This window comes from Anoplophora glabripennis, unplaced genomic scaffold, assembly GCF_000390285.2.
Source record: "Anoplophora glabripennis isolate ALB-LARVAE unplaced genomic scaffold, Agla_2.0 scaffold1372, whole genome shotgun sequence".
NCBI classification, from domain to species: domain Eukaryota; kingdom Metazoa; phylum Arthropoda; class Insecta; order Coleoptera; family Cerambycidae; genus Anoplophora; species Anoplophora glabripennis.
In genome coordinates this window covers 9,176-20,817 of record NW_019417448.1, presented here as the reverse complement: position 1 = coordinate 20,817, position 11,642 = coordinate 9,176, and the positions used below count along the sequence as shown (strand labels likewise).

The 11,642-nt window shown below is 31.3% G+C and overlaps 1 protein-coding gene across 1 annotated transcript in view; it reads right to left on the bottom strand.

Moving 5' to 3' along the window:
- LOC108915784 (ABC transporter G family member 23) overlaps positions 1 to 10,024 on the bottom strand; it is a 50,606-nt gene extending 40,582 nt beyond the window's left edge. The window contains exon 1 of the mRNA XM_018721913.1: positions 9,829 to 10,024. The gene's annotated coding sequence lies outside the window, so the exon portion shown is untranslated. The remainder of the gene's footprint in view (positions 1 to 9,828) is intronic.
- Between the last annotated feature and the right edge of the window lie 1,618 nt (positions 10,025 to 11,642).

Below are 11,642 nucleotides of genomic sequence, written 5' to 3'. Positions count from 1 at the left end.
ACACGGGATCACGGGAAACAAATAAACTCGGGCTATTACGCGCAGTCTACGGAAGTCACGAACATACATTTTTTCTAGACTTGTTCTTGTTATAAATATGCCAGCACAATTTTTTTTCTGTTTAGTCTGTTTGTATAACAAATGCAAATGAACTAACCCTTGAGAGGGATTGGGGATTGGGAGCAAAATTTAACTAATGTCGAATGTTCCATAAGATAAGCAAAAAAGCAAAGGGTTGTTCGTCTGTTATGTTTTCGAGATCGAAAGGGAATGTTTCGAGTAATGTTTCAAACTCTCTTCAATTGGAACGTTTCGGCTATGTTTCACTAAAGAAGTTTTCAAGTGTTACATTTCTGTAATGAAACAGAAACGTTTCTAGTTAATGTTTCAAATGTTAGTAAAACATCTCATTTGCAACGTTTCATTTACGTTTCGTGTTTAGTGGGAATGAATCTTGAAATGATAGGTACATGAAAAACAAATAACATTACTGAAAAATAATATAAAGTTACAATTTCTTCTACGCATAGTCAATATTACATTTAACCTTTTTATAATAAATTTTACAGTAGAAATAAATAAGATACAAAAGGAGGATATCTTGAAAAAATAAATATTTGTAGGTATACTTAAACTCTTTTATTTAAGCATTCCTATAATACACGTACACAAATATAAACATTTGTACAAAATATAAAATAAATGACATATATTTCACTTGATTCTTCCGTATTTCAAATAGTTCTCCGAAACGTATAGTTCCATGTTCCATTTTTTTCAGTTTTTGTCCTCTTGTCTTTAATAGATATTAAGGTAGTGGGTATAATAACTATGTTTGGGTAGATGTGACGCAAAATTCGAAATCTCTACGCATATCGTTTTAAACATTTTGCATCAATATTCATTATTTTATATGCACCTTACAATAACCACAACTGCACACACTATAAATTATCACATAAAATAGCATCAAAGTAACGATCATGGAGACTATTCTCCCTGGTAACGATGAAGAACAACGAAGCCAGGCAAACGGGTAAAGGCAAACCGCAAACCTAACCTAACACCTAACATAATACGAATTGAAAACGGCACACGAGAAATAAATAAATTCGGGCTGTTACGCGCGGTCTGCGCAAGTCACGAACATACATTTTTTCTAGACTTGTGTTATAAATATGCTACCACAATTTTTTTTCTGTTTATGTCTGGTTGTACATATAACAAAGGCAAATGAACTGACGCTTGCTATAATGATGGGGCTTGAGAGCAAAATTTAAATAATGCCGAATGGAAGTTCCATAAGAATCATAAAATAAACAAAAGCAAAGGGTTGTTTGTTTGTCGTTGTTACGTTTCCGAGATCGAAAGGGAATGTTTCGAGTAATGTTTCAAAGTCTCTTCAATTGGAATGTTTCGGCTATGTTTCACTAAGTAAGTTTTCAAGTGCTACATTTCTGTAATGAAACAGCAACGTTTCTAGTTGTTGTTTCAAATGTGTAGTAAAACAGCTCATTTGCAACGTTTCATTTACGTTTTGTGTTTAGTGGGGCTTAATTCCATACAGGGTGCTAGAAATTTAATGCCGAGTTTAGTTAACTTCAAACCTTCAGAAGTGGGTTTTTTTTAATGGAACACCCTGTATGTTTTTCTATATTCTGATACACAATTTTATTCTCATTCGAACGGTATCAGGGTTCCCTATACCTATCTCTTCTAGTTTTTAAGTTATCTACTAATTTTTGTGTAATCAACTAAAATCTTGTAATTTCTTGCGAGGATAGCTCTGGAATTTTTAGCAAAACTTCAAAACAAACAACTAAACTGTCACCAGTTATTTATTATTATTTATTCATAGACGTTGCCATGGGATTCTAAACAGAACATTTACAGTTTTTAATGAGACATATCCCAATTTTCCACCAATGAGCAGAATAAAGTTAAGAAGAATTCTAAAAAATCAACTTGATGCATAGTAATACACAATTTTAATTATGTATGTTGATAATAATAATGCATTAAGATAAAAAAAATAACTTAAAAAAGTCATGTGTTCAATATGACCCTCATTAACAGCTAAGCACTTGTGGATTCTAGAGATAACACCATCAGTCACCGCTTTTGCTATTTCAGATGCAGGCAATTCATGGAACGCTCTTCGTATTCGAGCAATCAAAATGAAGAAGCGGGTGTAAAATAAACTTTTTGCTTTATTACTCCCCAAACAGAAAAATCTAATGGAGTGAGGTCGGGAGACCTCACTGCCCAATTTCACGGTCCTAGGCGTCTCATTCATCTATCTTCAAACATTTCAGTCTGCTGTTGATCGATTTGATTGTGATGGTGAGGTGGAGCCCCGTCTAATTGATACCAAGTTAGTTGGTCTAAAGGTATATCGATCATCTAGAAAATCACCACAACCGTTTGCAAAATATTAAGATATCTGTCGGCATTTAAATTTTCTTCGTAGATATGGTAAGGAATTTGGTTATCTTTAATTAGACAAAAAACATTTACGCTAANGTAGAGTAAACTGCATCCTTAATAAATCCCCAAACAAAAAAATCCAAAGGTGTTAGATCAGGCGATCGCGGAGGCCACCCAACTGGACCTCCATGATCCACCTATCTCTGTGGATACTCTGTATTGAGCCAGTTTCGTACCACCAAAGAGCATCCATCTAATTGCAAAAACGAGTCTATTCTTTATTGAAAAGGAACATCGACTAGCATGTTATCATGCTGGGTAGTTAAAAATTCAAGAATTAATTGACCGCTTAATCTATTGGGCAGGATGTAAGGCCCCAACAAAATCCTTGGCAACTCATATACAGACATATTCACGGCACACTTTGTAACAAGTAAATAAATAAATTAAGCAAATCGAATCTCGAGCCTATTCATGAAAATGTTTTATTTCTGACTAAACAAAGCGATAGGAAAAAAATTAAATAAAAAAAAAAAGTTGTATATTTGATAGCTAAATCTGAGAAAAATTTCAAACCAAAAAGCAGTGGCGTACCATATTTTTTTCTATTTTTATCAAGCTGGTATCTTGTTGTGACGCCACTGGAGAAAATAGGACAAATTAAATTATGTGAGAAAATGAGTATTATTACAAAGTTGCCAAGTTGTTCAACAAAGTCTAAAAAGGGGTTTTCGTTTTACGAATAAAAAATCAATCCTCATTTTAAACTTGAACACTCTGTAAATCGAAAACAACGCATCTATACATATATGTTTACATGAACTTTTTTTTTAAAAGGACAGTATAAATACGAGATTTTTAATTTTTTTAAAGAAATTGTTTCGTTGCACCTTTGCTTGCGAAATAGATATTGTCACTATCTTATTTCAACTAAAATTGAAAAGGACCTGACTGATACAGATAATGCACCAATGATTAAATGTAACTCCAAACCAAAGAAAATAGAAATTGCGCAAATGTAAACAAATGCCACCACGTTCTAAAGAAATAGACTGGGACCGTGCATAAAAAATTGTTACCTTACTATTTCGTGTCTTTTGTTCATCATTTGGATGCAATGGATTCTATAGAGCCAATCAGAGATTAGAATTTTTTAAACGGACCAATAGCGATGACTGAAAGGGCAAGGCCTAGGTACGCTTTATACTTTGGTTATAGTACCATGGAATATCAACTTGCCAATAAGTAACAAGTCCTCGTTTTATTTGATCAGTTCCCCCTTATTGAAATGTGAATATAAATTTCTTAATTAATTTATATTAATGACGTTTTAATTTTAATTAAGGAAATGTTAACTGTGAAATAAATATCATTTAACACCTCTCCAACGACGTCTAATTCATTACTAATTAAATGTGAAGTGGAGACTAGCGAAAAAGGTCTATTGTAGTAAAAAAATGCATTCAAATTACTGATTAAATTTTAAATTAACATATTTTATTAACACTTTCCATTATTTAAAAATATTTTTTCCTAAAAACTGCGAACTTTGCACCTTTAAGACAGATAATTACTGTCATTAATTATATTAATATTTTAAAACGTAAATTGTGAAATACGCAGTTTTATTAGAAGAAAAATAGCGTGTCCCTATTACAGAATCCGCTCTTTGTGTAGATAAATTTAGCTGAACAATAAAATAATCGTTTCATGTCCTAGCATTAAAGTAATTAATTAGTAATTATATGAATGCATGCAGTTTCTGTTATTTTCTGTTAATGATGTAAATATCTACATCCAAGGTTACCCTTTTTCCGACCTTTCATTATTCTATTTCTTTGGCAAGAGCAAGTTGAATTTATATAACTTCATGACGTTGCTGTTTTATGTGATTACCTTTTACTCTAATATTTTTTTTGCGGCTACATTACGGATAATAATTTCTAAGTTATTCATGTTTATTAATATTGAAGCAAAAAAAAGTGTTGTAGGCATACATAAATTTTGTTACACATTCGTCATATAATTATAATAATAGATTGGAAAAGGAAAACTAAATCATCGTGGTGTCCTTGAAATGTAATCAGTAGTTATGCATAGCGTTGTTTTTCAACATAAAAATTATCTCACCTTTCTAAAGCTTATTATAAAAAGATGCCTAGTACTACAACTGTAGCAATTTTTTATATTAATAATTTGGATAAGTAATATTTTTATTTCAAATGTATTTGAAGGTCATATTAAAAAACTGTTTCGGAAAAATTTAAATTTTGATTTATTTTTCTTTAAAAATGCATCTGAATATTAAGGAGGACATATTAAAATTTTCAGTTAATTATCAAGAAACCGATATACCGGTAACCTTGGTTTCAACCTTGACGTTAACTTTCAAGGGCAAACCAAGGTCAACTTCAAAATATTATTAAAATATTAAATGAAACACCCAATTTTGTATACCCGGACATATTGGTAAAAGTTTTTTTTGATCAGACGTAAAATCTAGAGCTCTATCGATTCCTGGCATAAAATACAGGCTGTTCAATTTAATATTTCCAATTTGACCTAGGTTCGACCTTGCAACTTAAAGTCAAGGTCGAATAGAAGGTCACCATCTTATAGACTTTATGATATTCTACAAATTAATATCCAACAACTTTTATCTATATTTTTTTAGTAGGACGCAACCCTGTCTTTCGTGCCTTTTCTTGGACACCCTGTATATTTCAAAATATTCTAGCACTAACAATGTTATAAAATTACTTAATTATAATCATACTGAAACATTTAAGGCTACTGAAAACATCTATATACGGACTACAGCCACAGCATAAATGTTTTTTATGCTGTGCTACAGTTTTTATACCATCGTTAATTGTTTTATTCACGGAATATAGCAATACGATTATTTTTTTTATCAGTGACAAATTGTTTTCGATTAAACAGGAAATAATGTCCTACGAATATAATTCAACTAGTGCTAGAGTTGTTGTAGCGAAAAAATTGAAAGGGTATTTTGTTGTAACAAAAAAGTTTTGTGTTTTACCGCATTAAATTTTCAAATTATTAGTTAAAATAACTTGAATATCTTCAAATCAAATACTTTTGTATTTTCTATAAGTATTTTAAATAACAGCTACAATACGTATTATTAGTTATTCGTGTTTTTGTTGAAAACAATAAAGTTTTATGAAAATTAACAAGAGCAAGAAAAGTTTAAGAATTAAATTCCCCATAAAATAAAGTAAGTAATAATAGTTTAAATCCGCCAACGGGTTAAAATATTCTGTTACATTTTAATGGTGCATCATCATTTGAAACCCCACTTTCAATTCCTATAAGTTCTCAGGAGTGCAGCTTACAATTAGTACAAATGTAAGTTGCATTAAATCACCACATTTTGGGTTCCCTACATGCCCATGTCGGTTCTTATGCGAAACACCCTGTATAACTATAAATACAGATTTTTAGTGAAATTCAAGGAAATTGTTCAATCAACCATTACAAAGATTTTCACTTTTAGGTGCCTACTAACTATAAAATAACATATCAAGTAGGTACTTTGAACAAATAAAATACTTAATTGAACATATTTTTTCTCTAACATGCATTTACATACAGGTACAAGGTACAGGTACAGGTATTACATTGTCAAGTATTTGTTTTGATTACCTTACAAAGTAGAAAACCCTAAAATATTATGTGTCTACACCAAGTTGTTTCGTTTAAGCGCTACATCTAACGTCGGCAAAAATATTTAACTAACCTGCACGAGAAGTAGAAAGCACGGCGCGGAAAATGCAATTTTCGTCTATGTTTCCAAAATTTTCACCGAGCAATACAGGGGGAGTTCGGTAAAAATGCTCGTTCCCCCCATATTATAGGTAATGGCCAAAGTAATAATAATGATGGTGAAAGGCGACATGGCGCGCAACGTGGGCCCAAATGTCCGAAGCGCCAAGGAAGAATTGTAAAGGATGACATGGCACCCAACGTGAGGCACAAATATCTGATACGCCAACGGAAAAGTGATGAAAGACGACAGTACCAAATATTACCTAAAAGACTTTAAAACGTCACCAGATAGTAATTAGCGAACTCCGACAGATGGACAAATACCAACAAAAACGCACCACTACCAAATTTTGGATAAGTTTTGACTAAAATTTCGTTGACGCCCTGTATCTCAAAAAAAAACAATGTATAGAGGTTAGTGGCATATAGATCATTATTTTTTAAATTTTTTGAGTTCTATAAGTGTCTGGATTTTACGAAATATTATTTCGTTTTTATTATCAAATAAATCAAATTTGTTAAGGTAATTAATCAAAATGTATCAAAAATACGTTTGTGACGATTAATAAAATAATAAATTATGGGAAAATCGTTAGGAATACAACCAATTTACGAGAAGGAACAACTTTATAATAGCCGTCATATGAAAATAATAACTGACGTTGTAAGGCCTGTCGAAAAAAATACGAGAATATTTGCTTAGGGGTGGGGGTATATTTCCCATTTCTGTAGATGTAATTACTTCGGTTACTACGTGGAAAAGCGACATCTATACGCAGGTGTTTACATATTGAATTTCACTAAAATCGGACAAAGCGTTTTAAAGTTATTTGAAAAAAAGACCTAAAATGTTTTGTCAACTTGAGCAACATCTATCGGTTAAGCAAGACAATTTTGTATAGAAACACCATATTGTAAAGTTGCCACACGAATCACCCTGTATTATAAATGTAAAACTACCAAATAGTGTACAAAAAAAGAGTTAAAATTAACATGATGCATTGCTTGAAAACATGTTGACAATACAAACAATCATTTAGTGTGATTTATCTTGAAAAGAGTGTTTTCGTTTCATTATGTCACAGTCTGATTTCCTAAACCTTACAATGTTATTTAAATCATAATGGCGAATAATAAATACCATTAAAAAGAAAACAAACCATGTATACATATACATATATGTATAAACAAACTTATTTGAATATGAGTTTGTTTTTTCTATATAAATCATACCACAAATATTTTCGTCACTTTGGAGGTGCAATAAATCGATTATAACTTTTAAATTTACATCATACTTATTTCATTAAAATTTTTATAACTATGTTAAAAATTACAAACATAGGCATCAGATAATATAGGCATCTACTTATGATAATATAAACTATAAATTACAATTTTATTTACCAAATTATCGAGCAAATTATCCATAAATCTGAAGGATTACTAACAATAAGAAAACTTTTATAGACAGAACATTATCGTCAATGTAATTATAAAAATATGTATAATACTATCGAGGTTTATTATATAATTAACAGCAAAATCAGAGATATAGCTAAGTGTGTAACATAAGTATGGAATAATTTCCTTCGAGTACGAACAAAATAAATGTGTTAATTTTTTAAAAATATGTTTGTTTTTAATAGTTTTGCTAAACAAATTAGTTAAATTAAATCGGAAATGTTGTAAACCTGCTATAAATTGGGTGATTTCTTTTTAATTATAGAATTATTTCTTAGTAAAGATATATCTACATCTTTTGTATTTCCTTGGCGATGATGACATACAACGTGTCCCAAAAATAAGTACCAAAGTTTTAACCATATATTTAGATACAACTGTTGTCTATTTTTTTTTTTTTTTCGAAACCCGACACGGTTGTCCAGTATGTTTTACTCATTAAAACAAAACTAACGGGTCGGCTATGGATTAAAAAAATATCCAAGTATGTATGCGAATGTTGATTAATGCAATGAAGTATTAACAGTTGTGATTGTGCATCATTTCGGGTTTTAGAAACGGTCCTTGAGAACTCTTAGGTTCGTAGGATTTATATGAATCATACAATCATATGAACTGGCAATAATATAATGAATCGCATAGCGAACTTTAAAGATGTACTTTTGGATAATTTTGTAGATAATCCTAGAACCAAATTTTGTCGTAGACGACTTTACAGCACAATGTATCAAAAATTCAGTTTTTATTGCCTCAGGATTATCGTCACTGGTAGCATTTTTGTAACTGAGTACTGCAACGAACGAGTTAAATGATTTCCCACTAAACAAGAAACTTTACATTAAACTTTAGCCGAGTTGCGTTTATTTTAATTACGTTATTTTACTTTGTAACGTTATTGCATGTTTGCTAGAATATTTCATAGCAGTACTGTACTTAGAAAGTTTGTTGGAAGCGAACCACAAAGGTTTCAAATTTTGGTACTTATTTCTGGGACACCCTGTATACATTGCATATATTTATATATACAGTATATCCACGGATTGAGTTTACAAGAGGACAAATGGACCAAAAAGTGAAAGATACGAAAAAAAGGCATTATAAAAACATTGACCGAAACATCCTGTATAAAGATAGTATAATGGCTATAAAACACTTAAATTCATATGAATTAGATTTTATGGAATTAATACTTTTTACATTTGACCCTATATTGATTATAATCATGGGCGTAGCTAAGGGAGAGCATCAGGGTGTGTACGGCCCACCCCAGAAAAAAGATCTAATATTATCGTCATATCGCGGTAAGTCGCTGACTGCGTGACCTTTTTTTTAGAATGAAATCAAACCGTGTTCAGGTTTTTGAAATTATATTCGACAAGTTGCTGATTGCGAAATCTTATTTTTTTATACGCTCAATACAGCTTGCAGTCCTGGGCCCACCCCAAGCAAAAAGTCTAGCTACGCCAATGATCACGCCATAAGAAATACTCGTTTAAAACTGTGGGGTTATTATAAGAGACCTTTTATACGACAGTATTTTTTTCTTAAAAGGAAATACTTAAAGACCTGTTTAGTAAAATTAATTCCATGGCAATCGTGTCTTTAACCATTGCGGAAGGTCAGTAAATAAACCAAAATATTGTGTGAACCGTTAAAGCAAAAGGGAGGGGGTAATTTCTTTGCCTTATTTCATGACTAAAGTCATATAAACGTAAATCCGCAAACGCTTCGTTTCCGATCAACAGGGTGTTGAAATTTCATTTTTTCGTTTTTTCTTTATAGCTCCTGCAGTTTTTGAGATATTTAGCTCAAATTTGGAATGTAGGTTGCGCTGTGTAAGGCTTACATCGTTAGGCTTGCCAAATGGTTGTGAAAGAAATTTGATCTCTTTTTTATGGCAAAGAGAAGTAATTATCGATGGTTGCTTAAATATTAGAACAATAATTTGAAATGATTTATAGTAATATTTCGAAGCATATTCTTGTTTCTCGAATAGCAATACATTTTACTACAAAATACAATATTTTAGAAGTACTTTGGCTTAGAAAGTAGCGCAAGTCTTCAAATGTTTGTTTACCAGCCTTCTTATAACAATAGTTTTGTTTTATTATGCATCATTAAGACTTTAAAGGGTTACCTACTTACCTACTTACTAAACCGATAGTATTTGTTTTCTTGTAGCGAATACAGAGAGATGAAATAAAGCACAAACAATTCAAACGTAACTCTGCATTGATGCACTTAATTTTTCAGTTTATATGAGAACGAAGAAAAACGAATTTCAAAAAACGGTTCCGCGGGAACTAGTTTCTAGCAGAACGATTTCTCGCGGACTACCTACTTATTGTACTTGACTGAGTCGAGAACACCTGCCCGGGAAAAAATCAAACTGTACGTATAGGTAACCTTGATCGCTTGCACGCTATTCTTCGGCCAGACCGTAAAGCGGAAAAGTAAGGGTGAGTAAGAGTTGAACATTTTTTTGTCGCGTTTTTTTGCGCGGGCAGGAATTTTGAAAGGCAATTTGTACTTATGCAAAGCTGTGCGGTGTGTCACACCCGAAAACTAATCGGACGATATGGGTGGCGGAAAACATTTGAAAATTTGTTTTCTTGGTCAGCTGATTACAAGCTTCTGGTAGTTGTAAAATAGGTTTTAGCGTTATTTTATTTTTATTCAACTACGTAATAAGCTCATTTTAGACTAAAAAAAAATAATAACTCGAATAAAGATATTTTTATTGTTCACAATGTCATTTAAATATTTCCTATAGCTTTATTTTGTTTTGTATATATTTCTATAGGTTCACGCGAGCAAAATGTTAACTACCTATTTAAATTGAATAAATACTATTCTGAATTAACGTCCCGATTTTTTTTTTGTTAGAATCTAGCTTTGTTGACAAAATCGTCCTTAAAAAAAGATAAAAAAACAGTTGGCAACCATATGTAGACTCGATTTCATTGATTTTATAAACAACGCTGAAATTTCCCTGTTCCTAAAATTAACCGTTTTCAAGATATTTATTTTTTTCAAAAAAATGGTGAGAAACAGTGACTAGCTTCAAACCATGAGTATTTTATAGTAAGAAAGATAACGCACCAATATTTATAGGGGGGAATAGCTAGACCCCTAAGCTTCCCATCCATACTTTCAAAGTGGCCCCACTAAACATTTTTCAGTTTCTGACATGTTCCAGAAACGTTTCCATTTTTCTTGAAACGTTTCATAAAAAATCCATGCAACGTTCTGGTAATCCAATAGAAACCGAAGATGTCCTCCCCAAAATACGTTTCCAATGAAACGTTTCAAAAAATTGGTTTCAGTAACATTCTTTTGATGTTCCATTTATGCACTCGATATTTTTGTTTTACGTTTCAGTTCAGTATATTTTCTGAAATGTTTGAGTAACATAATAATTTTATTTATACCATATTCTCATAATGCCCTCAACTTTAGATAATTTCCATTTCAGAAGCGTTTTTGAAACAGTATAGTGTGAGTAATTTTTTAAATATTTCTAATACTCTTTTGTAATATTTTTATTTGTATTGTGAATGACTTAATTCGTAATCCAGACAATTTTTTCTGATTTCTCAAAAAATTTAACTGAAAAATGTTATTGTATATTAAAAAAAATAACTGCTCTTCTAGTTTGGGGATGCAGCAACTTTTATCAAGAATTTTTTTCTTTTTGAGAAGCCACTGAAAAAGTTTCTAATATGGATTACGGATTCTGCCATTCATCGTACAAATAAAAATGTCACAAAACAATATCAGAAGCATTTTAAAAAAGCTACACATCATTTTATATTGTTCAAATACGCTTCTGAAATGGAAATTTTCTAATGTTGAGACCATCATGAATATGGTAACAATGAAGAAATGATAATTAAAAAAATTAGTTATGATAATGAATCTTGAAATGGTAGGTACATGAAAAACAAATAACATTACTG